Source organism: Mugil cephalus, chromosome 7, assembly GCF_022458985.1.
Source record: "Mugil cephalus isolate CIBA_MC_2020 chromosome 7, CIBA_Mcephalus_1.1, whole genome shotgun sequence".
Lineage (NCBI taxonomy): Eukaryota > Metazoa > Chordata > Actinopteri > Mugiliformes > Mugilidae > Mugil > Mugil cephalus.
The window spans coordinates 27,007,718-27,031,365 of NC_061776.1; the positions used below are offsets into that span (position 1 = coordinate 27,007,718).

At 39.2% G+C, this 23,648-nt stretch overlaps 1 protein-coding gene across 1 annotated transcript in view; it reads right to left on the minus strand.

Annotated features, from left to right (window-relative positions):
- The window catches only part of cdh6 (cadherin 6), a 63,684-nt gene extending 45,258 nt beyond the window's left edge, over positions 1-18,426 (minus strand). Inside the window, exon 1 of the mRNA XM_047590334.1 lies at positions 18,296-18,426. The gene's annotated coding sequence lies outside the window, so the exon portion shown is untranslated. The remainder of the gene's footprint in view (positions 1-18,295) is intronic.
- Between the last annotated feature and the right edge of the window lie 5,222 nt (positions 18,427-23,648).

Sequence of the window (23,648 nt, forward strand, 5' to 3'; positions counted from 1 at the left end):
TACACGCTTGAACTAATCTCAACTTGAACATTAGAACTGAGTTCAAGTATCGACATACTGGGCTATAAGACTATCTGTGGGCCTTCAGACTGGAAACAGCCTGGCACTAAAACTGTGTTTCTGGACCAACATGTCACTTCACAAGTCTTTATTAAAATTCTCACATCAAACAAGTGTCTTGATTTTGTTTTATGTACGAAGACACACAACTGCAAGACCGTGTGCATGTATATTTTGTGTATGAGGTGCATGTATTGCGAGGAAAAAGTATTTCTGCTGTTTATGTGTGTGTGTGTGAAGTGTTTCTCATTTAAGGAAAGCTCACCCGTTTGGCTATTTGTGCCTTGATATGCTGTTGTACTTTCACCCTATATTGGAGTATGCATCAACAGTTCACAGACAGCATTCCAAATAAATGATTTATCTCTAGTTGAGACATGACACCTAATGTTTTTCCAGTCTGATGTATGAGGCGTTCATGGACATGTCTCAGTAAAAGGGAGAACTGACCGTCACATTTGTACAACCTATTTTTGGACACGTGTGTAGTGAGCTGAAATTATACTACCACAAAATACAGTGTCGAAATGGCAACCTTCAGTTCTGCTATATTCAGTTATGTGGAGACTCTGGCCCAACTGTTACAACAGCAATCACCCATTTCCATCTGCTACAGAGCTCCACACATCTCATGTGTATGCTGCAGCCACACAATGCCGTGGTCTTTTCCCCTACACATTTTATAACTGGGTGGCCTGTATGAGCTGATAGCCCGAAAACCGTAGTTATTTAAGCAGTCGGAACACATGATAAACCTTCTCACCCAGTCCTGAACAGAGGCTCAAGCCAATGTGATATTTCCTCTCCAATCTCTCCTCTTTTGTCTCTACAAACAGTGATAAATGTTCATGACCTTCAGGTGACAATCACAGCACCTCTCCTCCTCTGTTTACTCCATTTCCTACTTTTCCTGATGCATAGCTGCGCAAGTGTGTATGCCAGCGCACACGTGTGTTTGTGTTTGTGTTTGTGTGTGTGTGTTGCCACGTTGCAGACAGCCACTGAGACCTCTGACAACTCCCAGGGGACCAATTAGAGGTGAAAAAAGGAGAATGTCAGCCACCGAGCAGCTTGTGTGTGTCTCTGTCTGTCTCTCTCTGCATCTGTATGTGTGTGTGTGTGAAATACAAACCCAGCAACCCCTTTCCATCAGAATAGCCCAGCTATCTGAAGGTAGCATCCACACTGCCTGTCCAGTTTTAACTCACACACTCTCACTGTCTATCCCTCTGTCATGGACAAACACCTACAGACACACATGCACACACACTGTTGTCAGATAGTCCAGTCCCTGGTCCTTGGGAATATAAAGTCTCATTATGAATAAATCATAAATGATGTGGAGAAGCTGCACCTTGACTTTAGACACTTGACGACAAGTTTTCAAAGGGAGGAACATTTTGGTTGCCCACATGATATCACTACCACTCAATCCCAGACATTATCAGCACTTAACATACATGTCTGTTAGTCAGTCAGTTGTCTAGTTAGGTATTCAGTCTGAGGGAATATGTCAAGACATCTTAGCCCGTCAGTAATCCTCCTAGCCCGTCAGTAACCCTAGATCCCAAAAACAACCCAACGTTCAAAAAAATCTCTTTAAATTCCAACTATTTTATGTTGACTAAATACTAAAACTGCTACTACAGCTTATCTTGGACTGAGTGTGTACATACAAATCAAAATAATGTCAAATGTGTCATATTAAATAGCATATCAACATTGTAAATTAATTTCAAAGACATTAAAATTACACACTAGTAACAGATAATACCATGACGCTACACAATAATGCAATATTAAAGACAAGCAATCCATCTCAGTGATTTGAAGCTCTACATCATGTCCAATTTATCCAAAAGATATTAAAAAAAATAGCAAAGCTAGTATAAACATATTGTATCACATCATGTACAGATTTTGTACTTAAGTCATATTCATTCCACCTTCATCGGGGGAAATGCTAAAGACACTGGGGTGCTTATTCTATACTAAAAATCCTAACAATAAATGCCGCACAATGTCCACACTGTTGGCAAAGCCACGGATAACCTGTGAAAAAAAATGTATAACAGGCAAATAAAATGTATTCACCATCTCATAATCAAGCAGGCCAGTGGAATAGTGTTTTCCTTGGCTGTGTATGACTCAAGAACAGCCTGTCCAAGTAAACCAGGTCCTGTGGATGATGTTGTTTTCCTGCACAGCCACCTCAGACAATTAAAGTTTGGCACAGTGAGTAGCAACTAAGTTAAGTGATTGATTTTGCCAGCAAGTGAGGTTTGAAAAACACAGGAGGACACTGTGCAGGGCTCGGATGCTTCAAACATCATTGTTTGTTTACATCACACATGGTGAAAGATGGCAGACTATGACTGACTGGGGTCCAGAGTGTGGAATTCATTACTCTGTCATCGTCTCCTTATGACCATCTTCTGAGGTAAGAATATTAATTAAGTCTGGCATCAATCAGCAGCATTAATTCTGAAGACAACGTTGAATATGTGTAATGTTTAAAGCAATGCAAAGTGGTGGACCAGAGTAAAAAATACAACAAAAAAATAAATCCTGCCTTTTTAATACGGATTATTACTGCACTTCTTTTCGCCTTGGTGTGCTGACTTACATGCTAAACAGCTATACACGTAGCAGTACTCTACAAACTATCTTTTAACCATATGTTCAGTTACTAGAACAAAGCTTGCTTTTGTTGCATCTAAACAATGTGTGTATAAAGATGGAGTTTCCATTCATGCCTCATAGAGCCGTTACCTTGATATACTGGACACTCAGCTCGGTCTAGCATTGGGGGAAAATGACTTGTTTGTGAAAATCTCTCCAGTGTGCGTGCTGCCCCTTGAGAAACTGCGATATTACCTGCAGTTGGCCAGGAGATAGATTTTCAGCAGTTGATCATAGAAGCAATCGGCTTTCTGAGCAGTTTTCATGCTGTTGTTTTTTTATTTACTGTTTTTATAAGACAGTTCTTCAGAGTTAACCTATTATTAAGTTAATTACGTTATTCCCCTTTGCTGACTTTTTACTGGTGCATATAAAAAGTCAGCAAAGGGGAATAACTTAATGTAGTGCAAGACAACAACTTGGAAAGTAGATGCAACATATTAAACTTCACAAGTGAGCTTACCTACGGTGATGAAGGCTGCATAAAAATCGATAATGTGCCTTCAAATGGCACATTATTCCCACCTAATTGGTAGTTTGCCAGTGTTGATGCTACCATCAACTGCCTGAGATAATCAGAACCTGTAGGAGGGCAGTAATACACCCAGTAGAGTCAATACTGCCAAAAACCCCAGAAGAACTGCCTGAGATCAGGCAAACGCCCCTTATCCGACCTAATGTCTGTTACACACATGCTGAAAGTCAGTCAGCTTATACAAAGATATCAGATAATTTGAATATCTGATGTTCAGAAACATCTTATCATTTCCAATACCATTCTAGACTTGTCTCATCCTGTTAATGAGAAAAGTGCAACATAGTTTTTTATCACAATTTAGTTTTAACTCATCAAAATCTCATCTTAGTTTTTTTCATGTCATATTTGTCAACAATCACTTTTTCTGTGAGTGAGCAGAGGTCTATATTTGGGTGCTGTAGTTTTCAGCCTCATGCCAACCGGTTCCCATTCAACTCGGAAATGTTTATAAGATGCTCACCTCTCTTTCTTTAAATAGCTAGGAACTGAAGATGTTTCCAAAATGTGCAAACCCTGGGGGTGAATTTTGTATTTAATGGGCACCACCTCCAACTTCAAATTAATACATATCTGAGGCACCATGACGGAATAAAGTGTCAATATAGTCTGCCAGTTTCTTTGAGGATTTATTTGGAAGACTTTTGGGCCTTACCATAACAACTCATTTAAAGAGAAAGAAAGAAAGAAATAGATATTTTTGCTGTGTAGATGTTGATGTCAGCTCTGTTAAGTTGAACACATTAGCTTGCCCATCTGGTGATGCCCATACCCTATCTAACATGCTGAATAATCAGTGGCCAAATAACAGTTGAAATATTCACACTGGTCAAATCACAGTTTTTATTGTGGCCTTTGGTGGAAATACCAAAGTCAGATACTGAAATGCTATCAGTGGTTGACATTTATCCTACATGAACTGGTGACCTCCAGTATTGCCAGCAAAGGGCGCATTACATCACATTAAAACCTCCATTAATTCCATTATTGGTTCACTTCCACTACTTCCAGGGTGAGCTAAGAAAGAGATGCTCCATACTGCTTCACTCATTGAAATATTAACTGTTACTGATCATCTCCATTGCTGATCATCTCTCTCACTTTGACAATCAGAGGATATTTGCGATTACCGAGACAAGACATTTTTCAGTATTAACTCAGACCACAACAATTCAGAATGGTGTGTAAGTACACATTTAAATTACATTTCTTTCAAGGCAACAGCAAAAAAAAAAAAAAATGCTGCTTTTTGGTAGTTGTCATAGTAAGGCTTAGAGGAGTGTCCAGGTTTCACTGCATCAAGATATTCAGCACGTCAACCAGTCAGGCATTACAGCCCTTTGTTATGAAGGTGAGATCAATAACGTCAACACATCAATAACACAAAGACTGAACACAAAGGAGAAATTATCTGTGTGCATGAGAGCATCTAGTGTGATTGTATGCAAGCCATGACATCACATTCTGAATCTGTTTTCAACACTCCTGCTGTGATCGAAGCTCTTCTCCTCATCACTCCTGCTCCCAGGACAAACACAAAGACCATCTACTCTCAGCTCAGTTTCAGTAGTGTGGTCTCGTGAGAACACCCTCCCATCTTTTTTGCCTGATATGTTTTTCCTCTTTCACCACAAGGGGCAGCGATAGACCATTCCTACACTTGAAAACACACTTAGGCACTGCAAAAAAAGATTATATACTACTTCTTCAAACAGTTGTCAATTATAGATGAAGTATGACTTTGACCGAAAGGTACTTTCACTTTAATGTGTGGCGTTCTAAGTTTGATGTACACCTAGATGCACTTCGAAATCTTTGATGTTCCTTCAGCTATCTAAAAGAAATTGTGTTATAAATTATTTATGTCTGTGGGGATAATTCCACCCACTTTATATTACCCATAATTACATAGTGATGTGTCACGTGCAAGTTACGAAATAGAAACACTGAATTGGCTTCTTGATGTTGAAGAGAGTTGTGAAAAAAAGTGTCATTGTTTTTAGAAGTTTAACCGGCCCATGAAGTCATTAAAGCATCAGTACACATAGAGAGAAGAAACTCTTGATTAATGGTATTTACATTCATTTTGTATGACATGGTTCCAGATTATATTTGTTTTGGCTGACCGGTGTCAATGATTCTGTACTGCTGTACTGTATTTATTTCAATAAATGGATTTACATTGCAGATACAGAAGGATGGAGACTTATTTAAATTCAGTCTCTATTAAATGTCAGAATTATGATTCTTTGCTGTAACACAGGCATAAATATATATGGTTTTACACACAAATAACAAACTTATAGTAAATTTACAGCTCATGAACTCTTTTCTCACGGCACATCACCAGAGACATGCTACATGTTACTCATCGACAAGCCTGAGCTGGTAAATCGTCATCACCAACCACTATTGGTGTTACAACCTACAGTAAATGCGTAAGACAGAACCAAAGATACATCCTGTGGTTGAACAAAATTATGAACTGCTAAGGCATCTGGTTCTACCTGAGATCACAGCCAGTATGAATGCTGCTACTAACGTGGACTTGATTTTGTCAGCATTGGTTGAGTAGACTGCCCTGTTGTAAAGCTGAGATGCTTTTCAAACAATGTAAAAAAATAAAAAATGTTTAGTCCTGATTGTCCATTTGACAGCTTTTACGCCTTCCAAATATTTTTTTTCTTAACCTAGTTTCCAAACAATGTTGTACACTATTCACTGTATTGTATTTATTTGAGCAGCTGGTTGTGGACCTGTTGTCCAAAATAATAACAGTTATATGCTGAGATGGAAGTGCAGTTATTCAAAAACATTCAACAAATCTCCAGTGCCATAACGATGACTAACAAAAGAAGAAGAAGTATCACGTTGTACAATTTATTTATTTATTTTTTGGTATATTAGATTCTATTTTTCTGATGAGTTTCATTTTAGTGAGTATGCTATAGAAACACAATGTGAAATCATGACGACTGCAAATTGCCATGCCAACTACTCCACAAAGCGGCCTGGTAGGACCTTGATAAACAAAATTGGAATAAGTAAATCAATAACTGAATAAGTACAGTTTATAAGCCAGCATTTCTTTGTAACTGGTGGAGGCAGAGCAGAGCGAGTTGAGTCGATGTGTGGGCAGGATATCGATAATTTTATCATCATCACCATCATCATCATTTAAAAATTATGAGTAAAAGACTGAAATAAAAAGATGTGTGGACCCGTAAATTCAGAATTCATGGTGGGGAATATCTGTCTCGTTTTACTCACACAGACGTTTTCGATTGCTAGAAGAGTTCAGTTGTCAAATATGAAAGCTTCCTTGATGGCACCCTAATCAATGAATACACCTTTAAACATAGCTACTTCAAAGCTTAACCACATCTGTAAGACCATTACTTCCAAATTCAGCTGTAGAAATGTGGCAGCTTTGAACAACTTAAGTAAACATCCATCTAATCTTGGCTCATGCTTGATAGAACCACTGTTCATTCACCATGAAGAGTTCTGAACTCGGGTCTTAAGGTCACTCTGTGTTTGAGGAAATCAATGAACTTGTTGATGGGGTTGCGCACAATGTGACAGCGAGGTTAGTGACTTGAATCAGTCAACTGGCACTGACACCTCGCTGTAAGGCAGAAATATGGGATGATCCTCCAGACGTGTTTGATTGTGGTTTTATTTAGCCCTGTTCATATCTGACACACAAAAACACACAGTGTGACAGAATTAGCATTAATCTTAACGAAATAAAGACTCTGTTTTCACCACTGGTAAGAGTGTGTGACAGGCATCTGGGGAATGTACTGTTTATGTAAAAGCTCTCAAGTGTGTTTGTGTCATACAATGACCTACATATATGAGTAGTAATTTGGACAATGCATGGTAAATGGATATTAACTGAGGAGCAGGCTTTGATGGGACATAAAACAGTGGATCTAAAGCTCTGAGATCCCCTGCCTCATACTGGGGCCATTTAAAGCATGCTTTTAGTGGAGTGAATGGTTCACAGGAACTGACATAGCACACAACAGGACATGGACATTGTGGGTCATGTAATCCCTACCCTCCATGCCTGACCCCAGCACACACACACATAAACACACATGCACTCATTGGGTGACCCATTCCCAGCAATTACAACGTCCCAACCAGACTAATCCAACCTGAGCTGCTTTAATCTTAACAAAGGGGAGGTAATAGATGTCGAAAAGTGTGTGTGTGTGTGTGTGTGTGTGTGTGTGGTGAGAGAGAGAGAGAGAGAGAGAGAGGGAGAGAGAGAGCAAGAGAGGAAAGAGAGAAAGACAAATGGGGGGGGGGGGAGGTGGGTTTTTCCAGTCCATCCAAGACCCAATTTAAGTTTTATACCTGTGTTTATTACGTCTCAATTTGTAGTTTGAGTTAGACATAGTATATGCAGCGTGTGTATGTGAGAGATACAGAGAGTTGTGATGACTGTTGCCATGTGTATCAGCAACAATTAGTGATGGATAGTCTAGTTGGTACCAGATGGTACTTTAGGATTTACAATGTTATGTAACCAACAAGCTCTTTGGTAACGCAGGGGGCAGGACTGAAGAAGATGTGGGTCCTGACACACTATGAGCAGCCTTTATCACACACAGCCAGACTCAGTTCTTAGCTGGAGACAGTATGGAGAATGATTGACTAAAAAGTCTCTGAAATTACGTCACTGGGGCCTCTGTGGTGGGTATACTCCAAATATATACAGTCTTATAAAAAGACAGGAATCTAATTACTGACCAAAAAGTCCAAAACCCAAAGACTTAACTGAGAGGTTAAAGCAGTAAATTATTTTATGTTGCCCATCTACAGTGGAAAACTTTTAAATATTGATATATATATATTACTGAAAGGTTTTACTGAAAAAGTGTCCCCTAACCCTAACCCTGCAATCACCTCCATAATTAGACATTCTAAATCTGTTGAAACTTAATAACTAATTTTTGGACTGAATACGGCCCCACTGTACTACGAAGAGTACAGGTGTGCACAACCTCAGGACCCATTGAAATCGCATTTTGTAGATCATAAGCATACTGCGCATGCTTCTGTCATTAAATAACGTGTCCTCGTGTGATTAACTACTGTGTCCTCATGTAATCATGTATAAGGAGCTGCATGTGTATTTCCTGAATTATCACTCATGAAAGCCATCAGCTGTTAAAATATTCTGCTGAGATGCAGATGATGTCTGTGTTTATTAGCACACTGAGATCAGGCATGTTAATGCCATGTGTGAATACAAGCACTAAAAGCTGGCTACATGTCATCAAATTGCCCAGGATGGATGTTAATGCAAGGTCTGAACAGAGAGAATGAGAGAAATTCAGAATTGGGACTGTGTGTCCGGGCACCTGGTTCTGACTTCTGATCACTGCATATCATATTTCCTTTCTGATTGTCCAGCTAAACTTGTCACATTTTTCTGATGCAGCTGTTGGTTGCATTTATGTAATGTTTATGTAACACTCTATTGTTATTCATATTGTATATCTTCTATGCCACATTCCAAAAGTAGTGGTTATATTTGCAGGAAAATGCATCAAGAACATTAAACCACACTTTCCTATTTTGTTATAATATCCCTAACGGAATAAAATGTTCTTTAAGCATATTACTGAATTCAGAAACACTATACTGAAGATGCACTAGCTCTGTTGGACACACACATAAAAACAAGCTCGCAGAACAAAGACTCTGAAAGAAAGCAAGGAAAAAAAATATTACTACATTTATTTGAAAAGGTTGCAAAAAAGCCACCTCTCTGTAGCGAAAATGCTTTGGCCTGCCAGTAAAAAGGGCTTTAAAGAAGTGTGATTTCTTATTGTGTGTGACTGTTTACTGTGGTGGTAGTGGTGCTGTTTGCAGTTCCTCCATTCACAAGGACATTTTATCATGTGAACCCCTGTTTTATGACTTCCACAGAGCCGAGGCACAGCAGGAACACACATACACAGAGACAATGCTTTTGACACTCTCCTCTGGAATGTAGCAAGCCATTACTATGCAAATGAGTAAGCATCTACTCCTTCAAACTGCTGTGTTTACACGAGTGTGTAAGGAGCAATGATATGGTTAGGACAGTGGTAAAACACACAAGGAGGACAAGGCTTGGTTTAAATCCTCCAGTTGAGATGGACTTAAAAGATGCCGCCCAGTCATCCACTCTAATTTTCCTACTTGAGCAGGAAGACGCAGCTGTCTCATCCCAATCTCATCAGCTTTTTCTACACATTACAAGCTCGTCCTCACTGCGGTTTCCTCTTATCTTATTTTCACTGACAAGGGATGAATCAAATTTGGAGACAGTTTAAGAGTCTAGCGAGGAAAATATTGACTTGCTCCAGAAACCGTCATCAAATATTAATGTTGGGCTGGCTCCAACTTCCAGGCCGATCCTTCCTGCCACGTCAAAAATTGACCAATTTTCAGAAACCCTGGTGATCATTCAGCCTCATAACCGGCTAATGATGGAAAGCTGTGTCCTGCAGTGACTGCATTGTAGGTCAGGTTCAGAAACACTACTCAGAGTCCACTACACAATGTCAGCTGTGTCGCTTCAATCAGGAGAATCTGTTCCATCAGATGTACGTGAGCTGAAATGAATTATATGTATTAAGTCACTATCAAGTAAAAGGCTGCGGGGTTATTAGGTACCTATCAACAGCTAACAAAGCCTCAGAGAACAGTTCTATAATAAATCCTGCAGGCAGCAGTCTTCTCTTCTTTACTCTTCTGTACTGTTTTTGAGGGCTTCACGTGGAAACTGCATTTGGTAATGTTCTAATGTTATGTCATACTGTTTGTTTTTCATGAATTTAGATACATTTTCTAAAACTACTCAGTATGGTTGATGCTTTAGAGGCTCTACCCTGGGTTAACTAATGTGAGTGGAACCAGCATCTGCAATGGTGCTTTTTCCTGCTGGCTTCCTATGTTCAATTCCAAGATGGAAATTGGGCAGTAAGTTAAAATGAATGAAATTATTTTGCTCATTTTAAAGTGTACACTAATAATGACTAGTGTTTCTGCCATCAGCAGCAGAGCTGTCGCCACATTCAAGTTGAGTGAAAATAAGTTGAGTGATATTTTGACCTGACTGACGTTTGTGGTGGACATCTGTCCATCTTTGGTTTTAGATGGATTATCACTATTTGGGAAGCTTTTAACATTAACTTCACCTGTCCAGGGGAAACTGGAGCGAGTGCACATAAATTATGTAAAACATGAATAGTTGCTTTTTTAAGAATTAGTATATATATATATGTATATATATATATGTATATATATAATTTTTTTTTTTGTTTGGTTGAGTTTTCTTAACTCTAAAGTTTTTCCTAGCACACTGAGTATCTCCAGTTGTCACCATGATTCACCAGCATTCACAAATTACCAGAGTTTGAAGAGCTAATGAGAAGCAGGAGTGACAACATCACAGAAAAAAGATACCATAAATTACTGGTAATGGGACACACAAACGCTAACATCTGTCACTTTTATCTCCCTGAGAAATGTTGTGTCCTCTGTCAAGACGCACACAGCGTATCTGTAGAAAATACTGCCACAGATTTGAGCTTTAAGCAGTCAAGTGACCCTGGCTACTGTCCACTGTGCATCCACTGTGTAGCCGCTGTCTGCTGGGGTAACATCGCATCTCCAGCAGCCCCACTTGCAATCAATGGGAATAGAAAATGGATGGATGAGGATCAGTGAGGGAGCAGGTCGCTGCTGTGGTCGTGGGTGGTGGTTAAAAGAAGAGTATACTGTACAGTACCTTATCTAACAGAGAAGTACTGTATACGGTGTGCACAAGGCCGTGGCAAGTGGACAGCACTTGGCTTTATGTGGTCCTCTGTTGTTCTCTTAAGTCTAACATCACACACTCATCACTAAACTTTCAAATAACTACAAAAACTGCAAAACAACTACCCTTATAGCTCAAATGAGACAGCATGTCATTCAGACATGATCAAAAATTATCATTAATAGCCCATCTTTAATAAAATAGGGAATAATTAATATACCGCAAATAGGATTTATGGTTCAATGTCTACTGCTGAGAGGAACATATGTAGTATTGTCTATTTAAAGAATTACTCAGAGGAATACACTAAAACTAAAAACTGGGCCAGAAAACAAGTAGAAAAAAAAAATTGGCAGCCCATCCAGAACACAGTAATAAAAGCTCTCTTTGAAAGGCAGTCTTTTTATTATCCAGTTTTATCACAGCAGCACACCCTATCCAGTTTAATCCAATCCAATGAAAGTGAACCATAATCAAAAAAGGAATAGCTTAACCCCCGTCTTTGTGTTCTTATCATTCAACTCGTCTCCACACCACCTGAAGAAATCTACAGGGAAGTGCAATAAACAACAGGCGTGCTCTGTTTGTGAGGTAGTCTATTAACTATTGTCTTTTAACTTCTTTTAGCCAACATGTATGCTTTGTCTCACTCCCTCCTGCCTCTTCTTTGACCTCCAATCAAAGCAGACAAAGCCTGTTGATGAGGAGCACTTCACACCACACAAACAAGACATGTGAGACGAGAGTTTCCTTGTGTGTGCGTCTCTTTTTATGGCCTGTGAAACAAGATGTAGGTAAACATGCGGGTTAAGAGGCAAGGCAGCACATTCTTCCTATTCAGTCATCATATCCCTAGTCATCTCCACATTGTGCTGTCGGTGAATATAAAGCAAGGGTTTTCAAGTGTCCGTGTAAAAGTTATCTAAACACCACCTTGTTGTGTGCCGTTTGAGATGAAGCCACATCACATCGAGATTTCTCCTTGTCATTTCCAGAATTTTGAAGTTGTTTAGTAGAACATGCATGGAATCGTATGTATGATGGCATCTCAATAACTGCAGCACATCTTCTTAAGGCTGTGCTGCTTTTGGAACAGACGCAGTGTGAATTTAAAATGTGAGGCTGTTGACAGTGACTTATCACATAAACATAGCAAAGACTACAAGAATATACCAACAAAAATATCTCGTTTAATTTTCTCTCTCACATGAAGGATGGCAGCTTTAGGCTTGTAACATTTGTAACTTGTAACATCGTAGCACTGAAGCTCTGCTGGAACAGTGCACTCTCTGATTTCTTTGGTGTCTAATTTGGATCCTACTGATCTGAGGTGATTTTTTTCCCTTGAGGTATTCATTCTGACTGCTTTAAAATTAGATAATCAAACAAACCATTTCAAAGGCACTACGTAGTTTTATTTGTAGATTTTTGATCGTACTCCTTCAAGACTGTAATAAACCCATAATAAAATAAAAACATCTATAAAAAACATTGAAAATTTTGGATAAAAAAAATACACTAAATGCAACAGTTCTGATCATTTTAGGAAATTCACCTCTGCCTGCTTAATATATAAAAATTTGCATGGCTTCAACTTTTATTAAATACAGGTGAACTACCCAATCCACCAGAACCGTCACAAATGGGGACTGTGTGGTTCCGCTTAGAAGAACCTTGTTTGTCTTTCAGAGGAAGTTTGTGTGGAACAGCCCTTCTTCTATAAGGGAAAGCTCCAGCCTTGCGACCTTTAACGGCCATCTGGAGCCATGGCTTAGACTTAATCAGATATGTGATCATGTATAATAGCACAGCGTGTGCACACATGTATCTTTATCACTATGTCAATATTAACCTCTCTCTTTCTCTCCTTTGATTAATATTTTGTACCAGTACTACATTTTTCACATTGGATGTGTTGCTCTTTTTAAATGTGCTCTTTTTTGCCATTTGTCTGCTCACAGTTACATCCAACCTGCCAAGGGACTGCAGATGGAAACCAGCCTTCAGGCTATAATCTGGCATGTTTACATGTACATTGTACTGCTCATTAATGTGCATTGTCCCATTCTTTCCAAAATAAAATCTTTAACATAAAAAACGAAAGAATGAAATCAAATTAGGTGATCCACGCAGTTTGTTGAAAATACAGCGTTCTATTCTCATCAGCAATACTACGATTAAATATTAGTGCTACTGCGGAATATTTTAACTGATCAGTTTTGCAGCCAGTTGTATATTCATGGGTTTTGCCCTCCTACAGTCGTGAGGTAGCATCAGTTTGAAACTGACAAAGCTCATGAGCGAAACTATATGTGTTCTGATCATGTGCCAGTATCACCCCATTTCACAGATTTTCTCCAGCCCGTGTTTGATTTCTACAAAGTTCTCCCTTCTGTTACCTCCGGTTATCTATCAAACACTAATTAGAAAGCGTGGAAGCTGCTATAGGATAAAAAAAAGCCTCTCATCTGATTACATTCAAAGTGGAAGAGCACAGGCTTGAGATTTTCGACATGCTGCCACGTCTCTTCCTTCTCTCTGACCCAGCTTTGATGAACAGAGATCTACTGTATTTGCAAAAACAATGCATTGGTCCCAGAGAGCTGTAATTGGAAGAGCTGTCAAGCCAGCAACAAGGAAGGCTGAAGTTGTCTTCAAATAGCAATTTAGCGTCTCTCTACCAGGCAGATGCGGATGAACACCTGTCAGAGGAAAACTGTTTTGATGTGAATGCGTTCTGCATTGTGTTAAAAGCTGCTGCTATTCACATGCACACCAATTTGGGATCTGCTGTTGCCTGGAGTTGCCGACGTAGTGATGATAACAAACTGTTACAGCTGTTTTATATCACAGCCATGCTCACCACGTATGAAATATTCTTCGGTTTATGCTTTCCATGTGATTATGCATGGCTGTGATGATCAAGGTCTAAAGGTTAGAAAAGCAGACGTGGCCATTGTTTGGTTCAGCTAACTGAGTGGAAAACCGGGCGCGGGGAATGTGCTCTCCATGGAAAAATGATGATCAAAAGGAGACAAACACTCACACCTCTCCACAGCCACACTCCTGCTACTTAATCCACTTAATGTACCTGACGATGCACCTGGACCAGATCAGGGTTATCACTTTCTAAACACACACACAAAATACAAAGACTATTGTCAGGGCAGTTGCCTGCCATTAGAGTACATTAGCACACAGAGCAGTATCAGGGCCTCATTAGCATTTAGAGTTTCTATTATTAAATGCGTGTGAGTGCCTATGCTGTCGGATGACATCATGTACTGGGTTTTTTTAATACTCATTTAATAAGACAATCAATTCCAGCTCATATCTGAACACAACAGCTGAACCAGAAAGATTTCTTTGCCTGGGAGAGACAGTAGCTCCCTCTGGTGAACTCCCCAAAGAGCGTGCATTAAGGAAGCAAACACAGACAATTAGCTGGATTTGTACAGGATGCACATTGACAACAGCAGATGATTTTATTTATTTTGATTTTTATTTCTGTCTATATTCATTTCAGACACGATATAATTCAAATGTAGCTTATATATATTGATTCTTCTAAAAAACAACATTTCCAACATACGTACAATAATTTCTCTGAAGGACGAATTAACTGAGAAAAGCCCTCCTGTCTGCATAGCTGACAAAATTAAGGAAAAAATATCAGCATTTAGCCAAAGTCCTAATTTGAAATGACACACGAAAATACTTGTTCATTTAGGCTTTTCTGGTCATCTCAGGAGCATTGCTAATCCATCCGGAGTTCTACTGATACAGGGGATTACGTGCTTTTATCTCTTCTTGCCTAAACTGATGCAGTGCCATGTTTGTTTGCCTTAACCAAAAAGAGAACGCCTCCCGTTTGGTAAGAGCACAGAAGGAGGGTTTCACCTACAACAAAGGGGAGAAACATTAATCTCCCTCTCCTAGCTGATGGCAACACTCAGTTTTATAGTGACTGTATGCAAACGGCCTGACTTCAGGTTATCTCTCTGAACCTTTGAGTGTTTGATAGATTCCATACTGCAAAGCCCGTCTGCTTGTGACTGTGTCCAGGCTGAAGACTGAAGGTGATTGAGCTTTTGTCATTCTGAATGGTTTTTGAATGGTCTGCCTCCACAACCTATACTGGCAGTGTATCTGCTTCCGTGTTCTATTGATTGGTTATATCCTCAATTGTGCTGCATATTTAACCTCTTATCCATCACTCATCATATTGGTCTAAATGGACCTTGAGTTAAAATATTTGTATTTTTCCATCAAAGTTGATGATTAATTCACGGCAGTGATGGACAAATATGAATGAAAAGCACGAAAACCCTTTTTTTTCATGTGTCGGTTTAATTGTGTCATTTTTCTTGAACATTTCAAAGCATTTCATTTAATATTTTATCTTTTCATTTTTTACATCTATTCTTCCATTTTTACTGTTTTCTAACATTATCTTTGAGGATTCTGAAGAACATCTACCATGCCAAATTTGGATTTTCCCCCATTCTGTTATCCTGTCGTATCTGTGCTGTAAGAGTGCTACAGCTCAGTAAGCTCTCAGAGTTCACAACAGCAGTTTTGTCACCACCTATTTTCAACGAGGCCCACCACTAACACATTGCGGTCAGCTTTAGATCTGAGACCATTATGGCTAAGGTCAAGACCACCCTGGGATTTGAATCCAGTCTGAAAAACAGCATTGCGTTGCGCTTAGGGAAACAAAGCCCCCTATTGTAGTTCTGAGAGTTGACAATTATGGTCACAAATAATACATCGTGGTACATGCTGGTACTGTGGGACAGACCTTTAGATCAACCACTTAGATGTCACCAGGGTGGTTATGGTTTCAATCGAGTAAACACATCATCATTTAGTTGACCACATAATTAGCAGAGAAATAATATCAATCATACTCAATATTCCTACATTTTGATATGCATGCAGATTTATGAACAAATGTAATTCTTAATGTGTCATCCACCAAAAATCTATTGTTGACTTACAGAACACATTCATACTGCTGCCTGCTAAAAGAAAGGGCTGCTTGATGCAGTGGATGTGATTTTTGAATCGTTAGTCCATCTAAGAGTTGCAATAAACTTATTATGTGCTGACCAGTTAGCAACCTACTTTTGGCTTTGAAAATTGTAAGTGACGGACTGTTAGGCTACACAGAGGTCACATCTGAGTCAGTGAGGAATGTCTAACACGAACACTGACTCAGGCCACGTAATACAAATGATGGACGCCAGTGCTAAGTACACGTCTAAGGCACTTCCATGCATGCTGGGAAACCCCAGACTCCTACCAAGGATAAATCAAAGGCTCTCAGTGAGGGGGTCTGAATTAACAACCAGGACTTTGAATTCCAGTGGTCTTTACAGGATTCCACACTGCAGTTATCTACCACTGTTGAGGAGAATGAAAATGATTAATGACTTAATTTAATAGCTAGAATCTTGCAACATCAGTATGTTTTGTTAGAAAGACAAGCTGTGAAATGTATTCCCGCACTTTCATAAGTGTTGGTGTTTAAAATAAGCAACCAGTTCTGACTAAACACTGAAAGCAACAAACAAATAGATGGATCAAATCACACACGCACCGAGAAAAAAAAAAAAAAAATCTTAAGATTGTGATTGTCATTGTAACTCACTCAGATAAATTACTGCTCCCATACAAAAAAATGCAATTTCACTAGCCGATTTTTGAACGCCCTGTTTTTTTGTTTTGTTTTGTTTTTTTTTGATTGTTTCTCTCTGTTTTCTATTATCAACAGTGCTGCCACCCCAACTGCCCAGATGTTGTAAACCCTATCCGACTGGCTGTCTGCGCAGGTCGAATGCAGAACTGAACAGCCTGATCTGCTGCTGCTTGCTTGACCCAAACCTGCCACCGCTTCCCTTCCATGCTGTCCAGCCTGAGATAATGCACTCACATTTAAAAGCAGTGTGCATCCCAATCTGACAGGAGTGCGCATTAAAGGGCACAAGTGAACAGTAATTCACACACACAACACAAAGCAGGAAAGCACTGACTGAATTGTGTTTTTGTGTAGGCCAAAATGATAGAGGTTAAAAAATGAGTTATCTAACTGATGTTACCACACACGAGATGTGAGGGAAGAGGTGTCATTTTAAACACTTACTTATAGAAATATTTTACTCTTAATTACATAACCGACTATTTTAACCATATACAAGGAACAAGATAACCAAAATGAAAGAGAGAGAGAGAGAGAGAGAGAGAGAGAGAGAGAGACCATTGTAGACAAGAAAATCAGTCGGAACGGATCAGCATCACTTCTTTCTGCTTCTTTCTTTCTGAGTCCCTCTGCAGATCTTTCTCCCTCTCCATTGAGAAATCACAAACACGGAAACAGAAGTCTAACACCGTGCCATCACTGTTTCGAGTTTTTTGACAAATCTTAAATATTGAATATTGTACGAACTAAAACAGTTTTTTCACCAGCCACGCATCATTAAGTGCATCGCAGTCGACTAAGATGTTACCACGATGGGGGATTGAGGGATTATCAAACTTCCACCAAAAAAGAAAAGAAAAAAAAAACTTGACCCAAAGAAAAAACGCACACATTTTAAATTGAACGTTATTTTCACGTGTCCGGGCCATAGCAGCAGTTTTCTTTTTTTTCTTTTTTGCGCAAAGGACTTACCACAAGGCACCGTTACAATGAGTTCCTAAATGTTTGTGGTCTGTAATATGAATCTATTAAATATACTCAAAAATGAAAATGCACTTCTGGTAGAAAAAAGTGTCCAAAGTCACATAGACTATTTTTAAAGACGGGTTCACGGTAACTTTCGCACAAGCGAGACTCCAACTTCAAGTACTATTAGTAACGGAATGGAGGGAAAAAACTAAATCTTAGTGTTCCTAAGACTGAAAGCTTCCGATGAAAGCCTCATATAAAAATATAAAAACAAAGTTGCTTGCTGGCTCTGTGCCACACATGTCCTCAATTTACGGCATAAGATAGTCCTGCGTGCGCTCCGCAACACCAAGCCAAGCCAACTAAATACAATTAGCATTTTCAAAATTATAATGACTCTGTCCACTGTAGCAAAGACACAAACATGTAAAAATATGTATAAAACTGTGGAACATTTTGCAGGTGTTCTAAACCGCTGTAGGGACTGTAAAAGCAGCTGAGAGCCAGTGCCACTTACCGCCGTATGCCGAGGATGGAGCTTTCCAAATACCAGCTCACAGCGGATGTAACGGAGAGCGACTGCTCCTCTCAGAGTCTGTCCCCTCTCTGCCTCTGCTCTCCTTCTCTCTCCCTCCCTCCCTCTCTCTCTCTCTCTCTCTCTCCCCCCTCCCGTGCAGCCTCGACCTCGCTCTGCCAGCCCCCCTGCTCCGCGGTCACCTCCCCTTCCCCCAACACACGCACAAATTGAGGAGTTGAAATGGCTGCTGATTGGTCATTACAGTCCCGTAGGCGATTACGGGGACACGCGCACGCTCACATGCACGTGAACGCACACCAGGGGCTCAGCCCTCGCCCCAACTTCACCCGGAAGACACATTTCAATCAGATGGTATTTTCAGAAGCCAACTGCCTGCGTTTTAAAGGGAGCTCTGGGTTATCCAGAGACTTCTCAGCAGCAACATCTGAAATGGCATGTGTTGTTTCTGATTTGGTGCTAATGAGCAGGAGCTGGTATATCATAGTCAGCACGAGTCTGCAGGTGTCACATACATTAACTGAAAGAGTGACACAGGATAGGTGCAGTCTTAAAATATTCTACATAATTAATGGTGATATACCTGCTTTTGTACAATCTGATGCCAAAGCCCCCAAATCTCCAGGTATCCACCAAGCACACTGTCTCTGTGCTGAAACTTCAAGCTACACAAAAAATATTGTGTTAATAATGAATCAAATAACTGCATGTAATTTTAAAGAATTCCTTGCACAACCCCACTTGTGAGGATGCTGCTCTGCAATTTACCTTCTACCTTTACCTTCTGTCGCATTGTCACAACCAATGTTTTGATTTTACGACCCTCAACTTCAGTGGCTTGGTTCATCCTCATTACTTTTAAGAATTTAATTTTAACCTTCATTTTTACAGAAACAGCAAACACACAAAGAGTTCTAAAGCCTGGCTCACACTAGTGGCGAGGGAGCTACAGTGCATTTGTTTTTTGAAGCTGGCGTCAAGTTGATGTTCAACCGTGTCTGTGAAGGGAAAGATGTGGGACATATGAAAGTTGAGTTGACTTTTTCCATCGCTCCGCTGACACGGTGACACATCAACCAATCATGTGTTGGCTTCATCCGTCGCTGTGTGGTTTAGAAATCCCATTCCAAAAAACCCTTTTGGATGGACTCAAATGGCAACTTGGCCACTGACAACTGACAGAGTTAGTTGTAGCTTTTGTTTCTCCACGTATGAACATGGTAATGGTGAAGGGTTTTCTACCGTCAGAGCCATGCACTGAGAGCAAATGGAGGTTGCTCGAGGACACTTTCCATGTATGTTCCAGGCATTGAACTACTAACCTTCTAGTGTGTGGAAACCCCACTCAAGTCACGCTTAGACACTGATAGCAATTTGAAACAAATTTTGTTGTTTGCTGCATTCTTTGGTATTCTTCAAGAATCAGAAACGTCTTTATTGCCACGTATATTTGTACATATAAGGAATTTATCTTGAGAGATGATGGATGGATTGAGAAAGCAGAAAAGTTTTATTAACTTCAGTATTTTGCGCTGTATGCAGTCATGTGAGGAAACAGGTTCATGCCATAAAAAAAGTTGCTGCTTTGACATTTGGATAACCCCACATTTCATGTCAGAGCCAACAGATGAAGGTGATGAACATGAAACAGACCACCAGACCAACATACGTGGTATCAATCTGTTGAAAAACTAAGTACACCCTGGAGTTCAGAAGCTATTGCTCACTTTAGTGGAAAGTCCTTCTTCTTCAGTCTGTGACATCAGCTTGTTGAATTCTATGCCTAGTCTTCCATTGAAAATTCCCTCATGTTGCAAGATGTTTGAGAGCTCATTTCCCTTTTCAGTATGTGTATTCGCTGGCACACTACAGTTTTGATCAAATGTTCCTTTTTTCCTGGAAAAATTCCCATATGGGTCACAGTTGTGCAATCTCATTTTCAACATCAACAAAATAACTAACACCACACCACCCTCAAAATCATTTTCCCCAAGTGGACTTATGTATTCCAGTATTATATATTTCAGTAACAAGGATACACCAGACCCTGAGTCCAAGTTTCAATCTGTCACTCTTTAAGAGTAATTGAGTATTTGAATCAGAATCATTGGCCAGTCAGGAACTCTTGATTTTACTGTTTATTGGAATTAATGTCCTTTTTCTGAAAAATTTATCAATAGGCACTCTTTCAAAGAGAATCAAATGGTATCTTCAAATGTATAGTTAAAGTCTGCAATTTCCGCTATTTGCCCATTAAGTAATACATAATATATAAAATACAATATAAAAGTTAAAAAAAAAAAATGTAGTAAGTCCTCACAAGGTTCCTGTTTCTGAAAACCACGAAACAGGTGATTAAGTGGTGGAAATTGGTGGAAATAGCTCCAAGTCCACAACACACTGGGCAGGCCTGTAGGTCGAGTTCAGTTAAGCTTAATGAAAATTTCATCTGTTCATTTCAGTTGGGTAAAAATGGGACAAAACTGCGTTGCAGTTACAGTTATAGATCACTTACTGGAATATTTCATGTAATAGAACAGACCCTGAGTACTAGACCTCATTCCAGATACGTTTCCCTGCCAGAATTGTAATTATGTCCTTTTTCTGTCAATATTCTCTGAACTATACATTATAAAGGATCAGTTCATTACTATATTGCATCCTGTGCTATTAAAGAGTAATATCACCGTCATGATCAGAATAGTAAGTAGCAGCATCCAGTTATGGAAGAGCCAGGGGATCATAAGAATTTGAATATTCTTTTAATACTTCTATGTTTCGTGAAACTCCGGGTGGACCAGGTTATATGAATGAGGAAGCTATCCCTCACTAACCATACCGCCTTCAGCTGCTTATTAAAAACACACTGGCTCAAGTATTACATAATAGTTCAGTACTCAGAAGGTTAAGAGCCATATACAACATTTTTGTCAGGAAATAATGGAGAACAAATCTAGAGATAAAAGACAGTAAATACTCCTAGAAAATGCTGATGTTGTTCCATATGAGGTGTCGTATAAAATGATTTTTCTAACACAGCTTAATATGTCAGTGTGGCAAATCCAGTATATCTGTGATTTATGTGTAGCAGGATATCAAATTAAAAAGAAATTATCTAATGACTAACACACATCCTTAGTTAAAGGAAATTGGTTTCCCACTCTGTCTCTGAGGAGGAGTTTCTGGCACCATTGTCACCATAGTATTTAAATTACCACTGTATTTTCTGTGTCACCTAGAAAAGACAATATTTGTCGTAATTTGAATACATACAATTAGTGGTTCCACTATTCTCTTCTTCGGAAGCTAATCTAAATGAATGGTCCATGAAGATGAAGTTCAATAGATTAAATAAAAAAAGATGACAACAAGATGGTATACAATTTGTTCACTGTTTTTTGAGAGTAAATTAAGGGTGACACATGACGCATTCAACACTTATGACACTATAGTTTGATAAGGACCACCCTTGTATGCACACGTTAATGTAATATTTAACACGTTTACTTTGACAGCCCTATGGTTCTAACAAAATTTTATCATTTTGCTAAACTCCAAAAGACTGTGGTGAGTGGTAACTAACTGTATTAATCTAAATTCACTGAAATCGTGCTTATGTTCTGCATTAGACCATCATGTCCCACACATTATTGTACACAAGTAAGTGGAAGAAATTATTTTGATCCCCTGAACCCTGATCCTTGGAGATAGTTGGTTATTTAGGCAGCTCACGGCATAGTGCCACTTGAGACTGGACAACAGATAGCACAGCCTTTTCACTTAAGGTTCCACTACTCTCGTCCATTCCAGTTGAATGCTCTGCTCGATGTCTGAAATTGCAGACCAATTTCTAGGTTATATAGCCTCCTTCTGTTTAATTTACTTATGCTACTGCTACCGCTGCTACTATATTTTTTTTTATAAAGCATTATTTAATATCTTATATCTTACAACTACATATGTTATGTATACTGTAAACAATATCTATATATCTATATTACTACACAGAGTGATGGGGTGATAGTATAAAACTAGACAGCGAAATCAAACATCAAACAAAGATGTGAAGGAAAGGCTACCTACTTCAAATGAATCGAAAATATTCTTGAACATATCAATTCAATACTTCCACCCCTAGTAGAAAGTGTGAACAGAAGTCACTTATTTATTTGCGGTTTGTTTTATACAGTACTGCTTGAGATAGCCCCAGTGAAATGTTGCATCACCGTTGCTTGGATGAAGCTGCCAACAAGACACATCTGTGAAAAACTGATTTGTAAGTTAAAAATGTACGTATATTCCTGAGCATTTGAACGTAGAGAGAATATTGCTTTTGTCAAGTTGAGTTGGCTCTGTGCACAAAGAATTTCATTACTGGTAATGATGCTGCGTTGTTTCAGCGTATTTGACAATGAAGGAATCTTGAATCTTGATTGCAAGCTTTCATCTAAAACTGTCTGACACTTTCACTGACAGGCTTACTCTTTCTTGTGATGCTGCTGGCACTGATTAGCTCACAAATCAGAGAAAAATTCAGCTGTTCATTCGTATGTGTTATCTATATTTTGATCTGAGCTCTATTTCTGCTATCCAGGCTTGCCAGTTGACTCACTTTCACTGTGCTTCGATTCAACCACTGACATTACTTCTGCCTCACGAGAAGCTCTGCCTCCAAGAAATACTCAGAACAGCAAGAAGAAACTGATTCGATGAACTGCCTTCAGCATTTTTTTTTTTTGGATTATTTTTATCAAGAATGTTCATTTTTTTGTGATAGATTCTGTAAATCCTTTCAGTTCTGTGTATCAAGAATAAATGATACATATAAGGCACTAAAGAGGATCAGAAATGTGATTTGTACGCCTTTTAAAATTGAAGGTAAAGCTAATTATTCTGCCAAAACATCAGAAGCATGAGAGTTTCACAAGTTCTAAAAATATTGCAAAAATTGATAGCAAAACCAGGTCTTCAGTGTAAGTCCATCTGTGTTACCATGCTGGTTACTTTTAGCCGTAGCTTGTACGATTTGGACTTAAAATAAAAAAATGCTATGTACAGTATACTAGTGGGATGCTAGACCTATCAAAGCCCCGCCCTGAAAATCCCTCAACCTTCGTACAATATCTTTCCTAAACTTTGCTGGTCATCCAGGGCAGGGCCTCTGGGAAAGTTAGGCATGTTAAACTCCCCCTACCTAATTTTCTGTTGGTCTTTTTTGTGCCATCAAATCAGCTCCAACACTGAGACATGGACTCCAGAATAAAATCCATAATTCCCCATGGTACCTGGTCCTTTATGTCCTAGGTTGCAAGCTGGACACACCTTTGATCAGACA